Raw genomic sequence first — 12835 nt, forward strand, 5'->3', positions numbered from 1 at the left:
GTGCGAATATGTGCATTGGTTTTAGGAGTGAGGGATTATCATTTTCATCAGATTCTCAAAGGAATCTAAGACCTCACAATGATTGCAAAGCACTGAATAAATGGGGATCCTTGGGAAATGTAGTTTGGGAGCCCTCTCTAGCTAGAAAAGACTTCTCAGAAGTGAAATGTTAAATGATGATTCTCACCAAAGGTAGAAAAATGAATAGGTGAAATGTTGATGTGACCTAACTTTTTCCAAGTGAAAGAGGTGTACAAGTGATAAAAGAGAACAGCTCTGTGGTGACAAGATAATGTTTGCAAGAAAAGAGAAAAGAATCTTGGAGATGATGGGCAATTTCCCTTACGTCTCCTAAGTTACTAAGAGCACCTGATAGTTAACCCAGTCTTTAAAGAAGAGTGCTCCAGGTAGAGGTGTAAATAAGGAGCTTTGAAACCACCATGGAAAGAGGCTGTTGTAAATGAAGAGGTCTTGGAGTCACAGAACTCAAAGAAAAAGTTGTTACCTCTGGAAGAAAAAGGTCTTGTGGAAGCTACCTCCCTCTTTCTTTTCCATAAATTTGGGTCTGCCAAATTAATATTTTAAAATGAGATCACACACACACACACACACACACACACACAGATAAAAGTTCTTGATGGATGCCATTAAAATATTTAGGGTAATTCCATCTCAGTGCTGAAAAACTGATGATTTTTACTCACACTGTCTGATTATTTTTTCACAATGAGCATATTTTTTCACAGATGAACATGAAAAAAAATTCCATTTTGAAAAAATGATGGTAGGATAATAATGCAAAAATTAGTGTTCTAAAAGAAAGAAGATCATAGGAGGGCAGAGTGCTGCTCAAATTGTGTCTCATAGGCCACGAAGCTCACAATCACCAAAGGAACACATTAAAAATGCAGATTCCATCCCAGCTACTCAGGAGACTGAGGCAGGAGAATCACTTGAACCTGGGAGGCGGAGGTGGCAGTGAGCTGAGATCGCGCCACTGCACTCCAGCCAAGTGACAGAGCAAGACTCTGTCTCAAAAAAAAAAAAAAAAAAAAAAGCAGATTTTTGGGTCCAACCCCAGTTCTACTGAATCAGATTCTTTAGAAATGGGGATCTAGGCATCTGCAATTTGAAAAATTCCCCAGGTAATTCCTATGCGTATCACAGAGATTTTGAAAAAACCTCGTTGATAAGGATGGAGCACATGCAGTAAGGAAGGTTCTTGTCTAGCAGGCAACCCCGCTTTCTCCATGTACATATGTGCCTTGGACACTAAGAGAGTACAGGACAGAGATGAGCTTAATACAGTGTCTTAACCTAATGAAACTGATTTTTTTTCACCTTCTAAAACATTTTCTTATACATTAAAAATGTTGGACATGTTGGTGTCAGGGGAAGGTATAAATTATGAACTGACAGTGCTGCATATTCATACAAATCCCGCCTTTCTAGGAGTGGAGGGTGAAACACTCCTGGTGTCCTTGTAGATGGCATGCTTCTTGGACACCTAAGGATTTTTCTACTCTCTCATCCCTCTACAGGGCAAATGGGAATCAATAGCTAGGGGTATAATACGAGGGGCGACCACCTCTCGGGACGTGGGGACAGTACTCAGAGCTCTGAGAATCATGCCATCTCAAGAAGGACTGCATCACCACCTGTCAGGTTTGTGAGAGCTGCCACTCCTGCCTGTGCTGGGAGGCCAGATTCTGATACTGAGAGTACAAAATTTTAGGCCACATAACTTTTAATGTAGTCTATCATGTCATATTTGATACATCCTTGAATGTCATCCTAAAGTATTTTTGAAGCAGACTAGAGTAAAAATATTCTGGTTCAACAAGTCTCTTTTGACAGATCGATATTAGCCTAGTATCCAAATACAAACAGGTGAACTGCATGCTGTTTCTATGCCTTTAGGTAAGAAATTATATTTGTGTGTGTGTAGGAAGACTTGTCTGGGTCTTGGGATTTTCTTAATTGAGCCCGTTAGACTATCTTCTTGTAATTATCTCAGGGACCAATCTGTCTATGTAATGGGCTCTGGAGGGATCAAACCTTCACGTTCTTACAAAGGAAAATGTTGTGTATGTGTCAGAAAAAAATGTTTTGAAGAATTACTGGCTAACCATCTCAACAGCCGCCAGGGGGAACTTTGCTGTGATACTGCAGGAAATTGTTGGATTTGAGACTATATTGCTCCAAAGGGTATTTCTTTTTTTGTGGGCTTTTTAATAAATCTAAAATGCGCATGACGCCTGTGATGCGGGGGACTCCACACCAAGTGCCTACTCACTGTATGAAAGAATACCAAAATCTTACGGTTGGAGAGACTGCCAACACTCTGGATGGCTGGGGTTTAACTAATGACTAGCTATGCTGCTTCACTGGATTGGTCTGGCCAGTTGTTCTGGATCCTCTTACCTGAAACGTTAATGTCTGAATATGGTGGCTATGCCCAACAGTTCATCATTACTTGAAGATATTCACACTATGCATTGATATTCTGATTTCTTCACCTCCCTACTTTTTTCTAGTTTTGCACATTTTTAATTCTCTGCAGGGTAGAGAATAGATTTATAGTAAAAAGGAAACTATGAAAAGCTAAGAAATAATGAAGATATAATAATAAATGATAATAATTATTATGGGTTGAATTGTGTCCTCCCAAAATTTATATGAAGTTTTAACCCCCGATATCTCGGAATGTGACTTTATTTGGAAATAAGAGTCATTGCAGAAGTAGTTGCGATGAGGTCATTAGGGTGGGTCCTAATTCAATATGACTGGTGTCCTTATAAAAAGGGGAAACTGAAACACAGAGATGGGTATGCACACAGGGAGAATAGCACATGAAGGCAATGAAGGTGAAGGTAGAGATGGGGTGATGCATCTGCAAGCCAAGGACTGCCAAAAGTTGCGTGAAGACCACAGGAGGCTAGGAGAGGGGCCTGGAACAGTTTCTCTGTCATAGCCTTAGAAGGAAGTAACATTGCCAACACCTCGATCTTGGACTTTTAGCCTCCAGAACTGTGAGACAATACAGTTCTGTTATTTACGCCACCCACTTTGTGGTACTTTGCTATGGCAGCCCTAGCAAACTAACATAGTAATACACAAACCAGGTCCTATGCTAAGCACTTTGCTTATATCATTTTACTCTCTTTAACAACGGCCTTTTGGTCTGAAGATTGTCATAAATGATTGATAGGTGGAATGGCTGGGTGGGTGGAAGAAGAATTCTTTTTCTTCTCTTTTCACCATTCAAATAGGATTTTTCAACATATGCTGGACTGAAAGGACTTGGGCAGTGATGCTGGATTTATATATTCCCTTCATGTGTGACTTCACCAAAAATTTATAAAACTATCATACGAGGCTAAAGGAAGGCATCATATTCAGCACTCCCTTCACTTGTGGTACATAAAAGATATTCTTTACAAAAGAAGGAAAAGGTGAAGTGGCTGCTACTCACCTAATGAGAAGGAATTGGGATTAAATTTAGCTTAGTGACTCTGATGGCAATTTTTACTTCTGGACTAAATGTTATGACCTTCTCCATCCCCACGTCGAATCCAATTCAAACTCCTCGAGCACTAAGGCTCTATAGTGCTTTAATTTTATCATTATTATTTCCCTTTCAGATTCACTTTAAAACTTATTTCATTTCCCTTCCTGTCAAGTTTATTTTCCTCAAGCTTCCTTTCAATAGGCCCTTTGCAGTATAAGAAAGAAAACAGGCACTAAACTCTAAAGGAGAAACTGTTACACCAAGTTATAAGCTAAAATGTGCCTCAAATATGGCCACAAAATCATTGAGCAAATATTGCTGCCAATCAATCTGCCTCCATAGTGGGTGGTTTACAGCCAGGATTACCAAGATTAAAACTAGGACCAATGACGTGCAAAAGTGGGCCCAACTGACCTTATTGATTATTTCCCACTGAGAGAGAATCACAAGTTAGCAGGCAGAAATCAATTCAACTGCATTAAGTTAAGCCAAGTGTAGATTTATTCATACCATGCCTGGAAATTATAAAGTGGCAAAAAATATTTAACTATATATAGTATACATACTAACTTACAAATATATCTTTACCATACATAGATGCTTGCTCCTCCCTCCTTTTCATAATATTTAAAAATCTGAAATAAAATATAGAACATAAGGCTGTTCCTACATTTCCTCCCACACCACCCCCCGCCCCCACCCTTTTAAATAAAAGAGGTTATTTGTGAATGCTCTTAACATGGCTACTTCAGCCACATCCCAGATTTCAGGATGGAGTGGCAGAGCAGATACAGATATGTCTCTGCAGCCAAAGAAGCAATGGAAGCTATTTGCTCTTGAGGAAATCATCATTTTTGGCTTTTTAGATGAAAGGAACTTGGCCCTTAGGCTTCAGTGCACTGTGGGGAACACAGAATTCATTCTCTTTCCTCCTCCAGTGACAACACACAGGCTGGGACTGAAGAGAGCTTTCAGAATGAACAATGGGTGGAAAACACTGCCCTTCCAGCAGTGAGAAATGTGAAATTCCACTCCTACCCTCACATGTGTCACCAGGGAACCATCCTGTGTGCTCCATCAGCACTGGGAGATGAGCCAGGCAATCATTTGTACTCAGGGACTCAGCCTTAACCTAAAAAACCATCAGAAGAGCCTAAGAGGGGTTCCTCCTCATTCCTCATATCTGAGAAACAAAGAACAACACATTTTACTGCAAGAAATTGTTTGTGGATCTGATTGAGAATAGCTTAGAGCTTGCTTTTCCTTTAAGTAGGCTATCTACTTCTTAGTCTGCCTAACCAGCTAAGATATTTATCTCCTACTTTCATGGTCATTCACAGCCACTCAGAACTTTTAAATGCATTGCTCAGGGCCTCTGGGGGTGGCCTGTAAACCAACAAAAATACCTTTATCAAACACACCATAGAGATCAGGCAGTTAAGAGACCACGGGTCAAATCTATATTCAGTTTAGAGTATAAGTTGTCCATTCCCAGTTCAATGGGAAAATACATAATTGACCAAAACACTTTAGTTGCTCAAAGCTGGGCATGGTGGCAATAGAGAAACCTGTGTCTTTGCAGCTCAGTGTCAGTTGTCTTGACTCATTTTCCCCCAACTCTAAAATGTGCAGAGAGAGAGAGACAGAGAGAGACTGTAAGCATGGAACGATGTGAAGAACACTGGGTCAGCCAGCAGGCCTGAGTTCTTATCCTAGTTCTATCATTTGGTAACCCTGTGCCCTTGAACAAGCTCTCAACTCTAAAATGAGGCAGGATTTCAATCAATATTCCAAGATTTTGAGATTTTTGGCCATAAAAATGGTATCTAAAAAAGATCTGATTTGCAGGGTTGTTATGGAAGATCTAGAAAGAAAATAAATATATCAGCATTTTGTCAGCTGTTAAGTGAAAGATGAATGTTAGTTATTGTCATAGGGATAAGAGAAAAATCTTTAAGAACTTACTATGAGCAGCCTGGCACAATTATTAGGGTCCTCTAGATTGGTAAGTCACTGAATCTCTTTGAACTTCAGTTTCCCCACATAAACTGCTTGCCTTCTGGCATGAGGAGAAAATGAGGTAAAGAAAGTACGCTTTAAAGTGATAAATTGTCGGCCAGGTGTGGTAGCTCACGCCTGTAATCTCAGCGCTTTGGGAGGCCAAGGTGGGTGGATCACGAGGTCAGGAGATCAAGAGCAGCCTGGACAACATGGTGAAATCCCATCTCTACTAAAAATACAAAAATTAGCCAGGCATGGTGCTGCGTGCCTATAGTCCCAGCTACTTGGGAGGCTGAGGCAGGAGAATTGCTTGAACCCGGGAGGCGGAGACTGCAGTGAGCTGAGATTGCACCACTGCACTCCATCCTGGGCGACAGAGCGAGACTTCGTCTCAAAGAAAGAAAAAAAAAGAGATAAATTGTCCTAGAAATGCAAGCAATTATTATTTAGAGAACTCATTTTGACTTTTGGCATTATGATGCACACACAGTTAGTTCTTGGCTCAATGACAGATTTTAATTGGCCTGGCTATGAAAACCTTATAGCGCTATTATGGGCTACACCTGTGATGGCCATGCAGCGTGTTAATCAAGACAATTAGGTTGGGGACCCAGAGAACGGCTTTCCACCACTGTGCATAATCCTCCTTACTTTGAAAGGGAAATTAACAACTGCTTTATGGCCTCTCATATTATCTCACTTTCTTGGAGAGAGATCCCAATCAGATCCACCTTGACTAAACAACACCTATCACTGGTGCATGGGATGACACAACATCTGTATTAACTTTGACTTTGAAACAGCTTTTGGACTGGGAGTTTAAAAAAAAAAGTCATATGTAGCAATCATTAGACAAAGCAGCCACTGGGTGACAGCCAGAATCAAAGGCCAGAAAGTTGATCTCTTTCAAGTGACATATTCCAGAGGAGAAAGGAACAGGAGGATGAGCAGATCAATTTAGCTCTCAAAGTATTTATTCTCTAACCTGCAAAAGGAGAACAGGGCTTCCAGGATGACTCTGTCTGCTCCTCAATTTCTCACTGCAATTATAAAATCTTTTGGAATTTTCTTCCTTGCCCTACCCCTGCTATCCCCATTTCTCCTAAGAAGCATGAGAAATATATTTTGTTGTTTGGATTTCTTTTCACTCTTGGGCAAAGCTGCTTGAACTGATAATTAGTGATTTTAAAAAGCAGCACATCTAAATGGTGGCTATTTGCTAATCATAACATTCTGAGTTTATATGCATTTATCTTGTTAAATGTGCTGTGAGATAAAGGTGCTGTAGGGATATTTAAACTCCCATTATGCAGATACCAAAAATGAGGCTCAGGAAGGCCAACATAACAAGTTCATATGGCGAGTCCGAATTTTCATTCGGGTCTCTTGGCTCCAAGACTTTTCCATAACATCGTGCTGCATATCATCTGTGGAGGAAGCATTATTCAAGGGCTAAGGACTAGGCTCAATTTATTTCTCTGGCTCCAGCACCTACAACAGTGCTTGTCACCTTCTAGGTGCTTAATGTGGAATTAAATTTTAAGAGGAGCTTCCCAAATTGCTTAATATCTTTAGAATACCAAGAAAAAAAAAGGTCCAGTATCCCATTCCTAACCATCTCCTCTGCCACTGCTGAGTCAGAAAAAATGGCTCTTGTCTCCCAATGGTAGGCAGTTTAGCTGTGAGACCATCCTGGGGACATGGGTGTAGATAGAAGCAGATGGATCATGCCAACTGGAAAGATCCCAGTAGAGCAGCTTTGGGCCTTAGTCTACTTTGCTTTGCTCTGGAAGAGGCCAAAATGAACTGTTCAACCTATAATTCCCAATTTATGCACCAAAGCACTCCAGGGCATCATGGCATACTCACAAGGATACTGCAGGATATTTTAAATTTTGAGTGAACAATAGTGATATTAAACCTCTGTCAGATAATGTGAGAATGAATAGCATGAGGGAACTTACCACTTCAACATTAGTACATAGTATATTCCCCTTAATTACAAAGTATTTTTGCAAAGCTGGAGTTTTGGTAGTTAATATAATTAAAAACAAGCACTGCATCAAAATCAATGTGGAGCAGATAATGAAGGTGACAGTATTCAATGTGATTCCAAGGTTTGAGAAGTAGTACAGACTATTAGGGACACATAATTTCATTGTAAGCAATTGTAGTTAAGAATGAAATAAAATTATTTCTTCAATTTATGTTACTATGTTTTCAAACAGTTACTACATTGTTAGTGCAAACATACTTATTAAGTAGTTTGAACCTAACGACTTAGTAAACAGAACTGTTGTGATTTTTTTTGGCCCAAGAACAGCATGAAAAAAATCAGGACGATACTAAGGGGGATATGAACTGAGGTACTTGGGGAACCTCTGTTCTACACAAAGCATGGTTTAACCCGAGATGTTCCAGGGCTGAACCTGCCTCTGGATTCTCTACATGGTACAGTGACAGCCACAAAAGCAGCTCCCATCTACTGAGCTCTTGGCCAAACACAGGCGAGCTCTTAAGCATTGTAACTGCATGACCTCATTTAATCTCCAGAGCACTGTGAGCATGGGTCTTTTATGATCCTCAGTTAACAGATGAGGAAACTGAGGCTCCAGGAGGCTGCCCAGGGTCATTTAGCTAGTAAGTGGTGTAGCAGGAATTTAAACCCATGGCTGGTTGATTTCCAAGTCTTGTACTTTTTTTTTTTTTTTTTTAAGAAAAATTAAGCTTTTCATTTTGAGATTCACATGCAATTGTAAGAAATAATAGACAGTTACTACGTAACATTCACCCAGTTCCCCCTCCACCACAATGGTAACATTTTGCAAAACTATAGGACTATATCACAGCCAGGATCTGACATTGATACAGTGGAGATACAGACAATTTCCATCACTATAAAAATCTCTCCTATTGCCCTTCCATAGCCACACCAGTTTCCCTCCAGTCCCCACCCTTTCCTTAACCCCTGGCAACCATTAATCTGTTCTCTGTTTCTACAACATTCTTGAAACAATGAAATCATAAAAACGGAGAACAGATTAGTGGTCACCTGGGGTTACTTTTGGAATTGGCTTTTTTTCACTCAATATTTTCTGGGGATTCATTCAGATTGTTGATTGTATCAATAGTTCATTCCTTTTTAATTGCTGAATAGTATTCTATGATACGGACATACCACAGTTTGATGTGCTATTCACACATCTAAGGACATCTGGGTTGTTTCCAGTTTTTTGGTAATTATGAATAATGCTGCTATAAACATTGTGTACAGGTTTGTATATAGGTTTTTGTGTGCACATACTTTTTTTATTTTTTGTTATTTTATTTTATTTTTATTTTTTTAATTTTATTTATTATTGTTATACTTTAGGTTTTAGGGTACATGTGCTCAATGTGCAGGTTAGTTACATATGTATACATGTGCCATGCTAGTGTGCTGCACCCACTAACTTGTCATCTAGCATTAGGTATATCTCCCAATGCTATCCCTCCCCCGCCCCCGCCACCCCACAACAGTCCCCAGGGTGTGATGTTCCCCTTCCTGTGTCCATGTGTTCTCATTGTTCAATTCCCACCTATGAGTGAGACTATGCGGTGTTTGGTTTTTTGTTCTTGCGATAGTTTACTGAGAATGATGATTTCCAATTTCATCCATGTCCCTACAAAGGACATGAACTCATCATTTTTTATGGCTGCATAGTATTCCATGGTGTATATGTGCCACATTTTCTTAATCCAGTCTATCATTGAAAATATGGAATGCTTCACGAATTTGCGTGTCATCCTTGCGCAGGGGCCATGCTAATCTTCTCTGTATCGTTCCAATTTTAGTATATGTGCTGCCGAAGCGAGCACCATTTTTTTATTTTTTAAAGACAAATACCCAGAGGTGCAATTCTTGGGTCATATGGTATTATAGTTTCATGTTTAGGTTTTTAAGAAATTGCCAAGTTGTTTTCCAGAATTTTTTCCCCAGAATAGTCAAAAGGTACATTTTACATTCCTATCAAAAATATATGAATGATGGACTTTCTCTGCATTCCAGCACTTGTATTGCTACCATTTCATTTTAGCCACTGTGATAGATATGTATCTCATTGTGCTTTAATTTGCATTTCCTTAATGGCTGATAGTGTTAAACATCATTTGCTATGCTTATTGGTCATCTGTCTATCATCTTTGGTGAAGTGTCTCATGTCTTTTGCCCTTTTTCTAATTGCATTATTTTTTTAATGCTGTCTTGAGAGTTCTTTATATATTTTGGTAACTAGTCTCTGTCTGACATGTGGTTTTCAAATATTTTCTCCCAGCCTGTAGCTTGTCATTTAATCCTCTAAACAGAACCTTTTGCTGAGCAAATGGTTTAATTGTGATGAGATTCAATTTATGGACAGTGCATTTAGCATAAGAACTCTTTGCCTAGCCTAGATCACAGTGCATTTAGCATAAGAATCCTTTGCTTAGCCTAGATCCTGAAGATTTCCTTTTTTTCTTTCTTTTTTTTTTTTGAGATGAAGTCTAAGTCTGTCGCCCAGGCTGGAGTGCAGTGGCTCACTGCAAGCTCCGCCTCCCAGGTTCACACCATTTTCCTGCCTCAGCCTCCCGAGTAGCTGGGACTACAGGCGCCTGCCACCATGCCCAGCTAATTTTTTGTATTTTTAGTAGAAATGGGGTTCACTGTGTTAGCCAGGGTGGTCTCGATCTCCTGACCTCATGATCCGCCCGCCTTGGCCTCCCAAAGTGTTGGGATTACAGGCATGAGCCACTGCGCCTGGCCAATTTCCTTTTTTTTCTAAGAATTTTATAGCTTCACATTTTATATCCAAGTCTGTGATCCATTTTGAGTTCATTGCGATTAGGCTGAGATTAATTTTGTGCCTATGGGAGTTCAATTGCACCAGTGCCATTTATTGAAAGGCTATCTTTCCTCCGTTGAATTGCTTTTGCAACTTTGTAAAAAACAAACAAACAAAAAAACTGAGTTGAACATATTTGTGTAGGTTTGTTTTTAGATTCTTTATTCTGTTCATTGATCTATGCCTCTATCTCTCTGTATACAATGTTACACAGTCTTTCATACTATAGCTATATAATAAATCTTAAAATCAAGGAGACTGATTCTTCCCACTTTATTATTCTTTTAAAAACAATTTTTAGCTATTTTGGTTCCTTTGGCTTTCCATCTACATTTTAGAATAATCAGATCTGTATTTATAAAAATCTTGGTGGGATTTTGATAGAGATCACATTAAACCTATATATCAATTTGGGAAGAATTAACATCTTTGCCTCGTTGGGTAGTCAAGTCCTATGCCTTTATAAACACTTTTTTATTTTAGGACGAACTAGGGTAACAAATTCAGTTGCTCAAAAGAGGCCGCATGTACCAGGTTTAAGAACATGCAGCCTTCTTGTGTAGTAGATTGGATACAGAATATTTCTCTACTGTAAGAAAACAATAACTCAATCAGATGTTAAATGACCAGGAACACTTGACCTCAGCATTAGAAACATAATAAGGAATGGTGGGGATTGTGGCTTGCTGGAGGAAAGCCATGTCCCCTATGAATGGAGCAGTTGCTGCTCAAGTCTTCTCATTGTTAAGAACATGGACACAGCATTGCTATGGCTTATATATTTGCAACATAAGCCAGAAATCTATTTTTAAAAAAACCTAAAATGTTGGCACCTACTTTGAATTAACATAAAATAAAACAGTTCAAATACACACACTGGTACGCTGGATCCACCAGCCTTTCTGTGGTCTCAGAATTAGAGACAACAAAGAAGGTCCCCATCCTCAGGGAACATACACTCCAGCTGGAGCAGCAGAGAGACACCACAAAGCAGCACTGTCTGCTCTCAGCAGTGGGAGCTGAAGAGCATGCAGCGGGATCCTGAACTCTGCCCTGGGAGGTCAGGGATGGCTCCCCAAAGAAGTGGATTTACACAGCAACTCCAAGGAGAGACATTTGGAACCAAGCTGTAAGCACATTAGGAAAGAGTAAGATATACTTTCCAGAGAATCCACATGGCTTGAGGTACTCTTGAGAAGGTTAATTCAGTTGATGCTTCAACATGTGCTATTTAATCCATTGCCTTCAGAGTAAACATGGATAGGATGAAAGAACAGTGCAGAGCTCTACTTCCGGGCATCACAGAACATAGCGAGGAAGAGGTCATAGAGTTCAGTGTTTCTCCAAGTGTTATGTCACCTGTCGGGAATTACAAAGCAAAAGCTTTCCAGAGGTGAACAGTTTTCTGATGCTCTTGGAAGAAAATCAGAGCTCCTTCTAATTACTCACAAGGACCTATGTGGTCTGGCCCCTGCCTGCCTCTTTAGCCTCCTCTTCTCTCCTTATTCCTGTCTTCTTTCTGTCTTTGTAGCATATCATGACTCAAGGCCTTTGCGTTTTGTCATTCTTTCATTTATTCTTCTGTTTATTCAAGAACTATTGATTGAATAGAAATAACTATTCTAGGTATTGGGAATAAAATAGTGAACAAAGTCAACTCAGTTCTTACCCTCATGGAGTTTACATTCTAATGGGGGAGGAAGACACACATAGGTAATATCCTGCCTTGTGTGATGAGTTCTATGAAGAAATATTAAACAGAGTTAAGTCATAGGGAATAATGGTGATTGCCCCCAGAGGGTGGGGGCAGGTCTTCTGGTGAACATATGAGAAGAACTTGAATGAAGTGATGGAGCACAACACAAAAGCACATGGGCTTTTCCAGAAAGAGGAAACTACAAGTCAAAGAGCCTGACGCAGGAGCACATTTGGCCTATTTGTGGGTAGCAAGAAGGGGAGTGTGCTAGGGCAGAAGAGTGGCAGGAAATGGGGGTAGAGAGAGGCCAGATCATGTGAAACTGCGGGCCTTGGTTAGCACTGTGGCTTTTACCCTCAGTGTAAGGAGGAGCCACGGAGACACAATTTGACTTACAGAGAACAGATGGTGGATAGAAATCTGTTACAAGTTTATTAGAAAAGTCCAAGTGAGAGATGGTGGCAGCTTGGACTAGTGTGGTAGCAGTGAGGGTGGGGAGAGGCTGATCAGCTTGAGACACTGTCAAGGTAGAGATGTAGGGTTGCCTTGCACTTGCCTTGGAGTATGAGAGGAAGGAGTCAAGGATGACTCCAGGGGTTTTGCTCTGAGTGATACATTTATTGAGATGAAAAAAATCGGTGCCTGTAACATCACAATGTTGGCTCCTTGTCATGATTCAGGTCTCAATCCAATGTCTTCTCTTTGGAGACATCTTCCCTGACCACCCCTCATCCTATCAGCGCTGCTCAGTTTATTTCTCAGAACTTA

At 40.1% G+C, this 12835-nt stretch overlaps 1 protein-coding gene and 1 non-coding gene across 17 annotated transcripts in view; both read right to left on the minus strand.

Moving 5' to 3' along the window:
- The window catches only part of PPP2R2B (protein phosphatase 2 regulatory subunit Bbeta), a 489623-nt gene that overhangs the window by 143263 nt on the left and 333525 nt on the right, over window positions 1–12835 (minus strand).
- On the minus strand, window positions 9264–9370 carry LOC112133687 (U6 spliceosomal RNA). The gene has a single exon (XR_002915303.1). It is a non-coding gene; the product is annotated as a U6 spliceosomal RNA (small nuclear RNA).

The sequence above is a fragment of the Pongo abelii genome, chromosome 4 (assembly GCF_028885655.2).
Source record: "Pongo abelii isolate AG06213 chromosome 4, NHGRI_mPonAbe1-v2.0_pri, whole genome shotgun sequence".
In the NCBI taxonomy this organism is placed as follows: domain Eukaryota; kingdom Metazoa; phylum Chordata; class Mammalia; order Primates; family Hominidae; genus Pongo; species Pongo abelii.